Source organism: Aythya marila, assembly GCF_965140915.1.
Source record: "Aythya marila genome assembly, chromosome: 1".
NCBI lineage: Eukaryota > Metazoa > Chordata > Aves > Anseriformes > Anatidae > Aythya > Aythya marila.
Window position 1 is genome coordinate 203,174,250 of NC_139042.1, and position 2,506 is coordinate 203,176,755.

Here is a 2,506-nt window from a genome sequence, read left to right on the forward strand (position 1 = left end):
TATGTAGTATTTTGAACAAAGTTTTGAAACGCTGACTTTGTTTAGGCCATAGGTAAATATTTGCCTTGCAACACAAGTCAGAGCTGTGGTGTCCGAGCAAGGGTTATCCAAACAGTGTCTTCGCTCGCCTCTGCCCTCGATAACAGCTCTGGCTTGGATAGGCTCACGTCTTGCTTTTGTAGGTCCCCATTGATGTTTGGCTAATTTCCTGCTAGGCACAGACCTTGGGGCACCCAAAACTTTGAAGGATCAAAGCAAGAACTCACTCCCAGCCTGTTTGTTTATAGTAAATGAGGTGGAGGCTGGTTCGCAGAGCGATGGAGGCAGCGATATTGTGCTTCTTGAAGGGCCCTCCCACCCAGCCACCTCACAGTGGTGGGCAGAAACCTTTGGGCTGGATCCTGACCCACACAAATACCCTTTTTCCTCTCCGACTGGGAAAGGATCATAGTTGGTGGTGGGATAGCTCTAGTTTCTTGAAATTAGTCACATGAAAGCATCTGATGATGATTTTCAAAGGCATGCTGTAAGGCTCCTGGGTGATTTTGAAACTGTTTAGGTCTCCCTGCCTCTTTGGTACTCAAAGAAATAGGATTAAAGTAAGCCAGCAAGGCAAAAGGGAGAAAGAAGGGAGGAAGCAGGTTTCTGGCAAAATAAGCTGGGGTACCACTTCCAGTCTTCTGGGAAGAAAAATTTGCAGATATCATAGCAAATTCAATAGAAAAGATTGAATCACTATGTGGATCCAGCAACAGAATAGCAGACTATAGTATAATATAATATGGAACAGTGTAGCATAGCATAGCATGGTATATCTAACATATTCTCTCACTTTATCCTGTTATGCTACATTTTGATGTTTCAATAAAAGATTTCTGCATCACTACTCTGCAGATATCACAAGTTCTTCCTCCATCTTTTCAACAGATCACTTCTCAGGCTGAGACCTGAAACTAGAGTCAGAGATTCACAAGGAACCCAAGCAGAATAGTGGCTTTTCAACTCACTGCCATGTACCTGTTGCCAACAGCGGTTAGGAGAGAACATAAAAACTGGAGCAAGCATATCAGGTATTTTTCAAAGACCTTTCCAGTCTCCAGCTATTTGCAGCTATGGTACATCCTGACTAGGAGAGGGTTTCCATTTATTTAGCAATCCTCAATTAATTTATTTTCCATAAATCTATTGTTTCCTCTGGAGAGATCGGATAAAACTTTTGCATCCGTAGCATCCAGCCAGAAGTTCCACAGCTCAGCTATACATCACAGAAAGAACCACGGTGTTTTGATCATTTTCATCCTCTCACATAGTAGCTTCATATATACTGTTTCACAGCTGTTATGCTAGAAGAGGAATTGAATTACCAACACTATTTTACTCTCTCCCCAAATCTTCCAGGCAATCCTGCATATCGAGCTTGGAGATCACATAGTTCATAATTTGCTAGAAAATTTAGGAGCCTCTAGACTGTACCCAGTACTTTCACAGCACACAGATCTTGTTCCTGCATTGATCCATCCACCAGTGGTCCCCACAGCACTTATTTATTACTTCCATCCTAAGCTCTGGTTCAGCTCTCAGATGGTGCATTTACACAGCCTGCAGCTGCTCTGCATTTATGTTTTTCACAGGCTTTCTGGGCAGAGGAGATCCTCAGCATTAAGATCCCAGGCATGCTGCTTCAAATGGGGAGTTGGCTTACAGCTGAGTGATTTGTGAAACATCTAGGTCAGGTTTAAATCACATAGTTAAGGGCCTAGCAATCTAACCATATCACTTGGACCCACTCTTTGACTCCACCTCTATGACTGCAGTCAGAGCTGTGACTATGGTGGGGGTTAACTAGGACTGCAGGAACAGCAGCTGTGGGGCACCCAGCCTTTTCTGTCTTGATGGTTCCTATAGTAGCTTGAATTTTCCCCATAATGTGAGTTCTGTCCACACACAGGCCCCTACTGACAGTGAGCAGTCCTTTCTCATCAGGAGTGTAAAGATTAAGACAGATGTTCTGGAGGTATCAGGGAACCTGGGCGTGGAAACTAATCACTAGTGCTCTGAACAGATGAAGGAGTCCAATAGAACAGATTTTTATTTACATATTAATTTCCTAATGCTTTATTTCAGTCTGTTCCTAACCATAAAATGGAGCTTATTTTATTTTATTTTTTTTAGGTAAAAATAACAACATTGGGAAAACAGTGTAACCACTAGATGGCATGAGCTGCTCAAATATACTGCCCAAAAGAGTCCCAAAAGTTGAAACTTCTCAAGGCAAAGGTACAAAAAATATATGGGAAGAACAAAAGGTGAGGATACTCTTGAAGATCCCTGTCCCTTACCCGAGGTGAACTTCCCCAGAATTTAACAGGGAGGACAGGATCTCATGCAGATGTTTTCTGGTATGTGTCGATTGGTTTGCTTCATGACTAGCCCTCCCCATGGCCAGAATTTCTCTGGAAAGAAGTTTTCAAGCACTTGGAGCTACTGCTCGGGAGTTTGTTCCTCA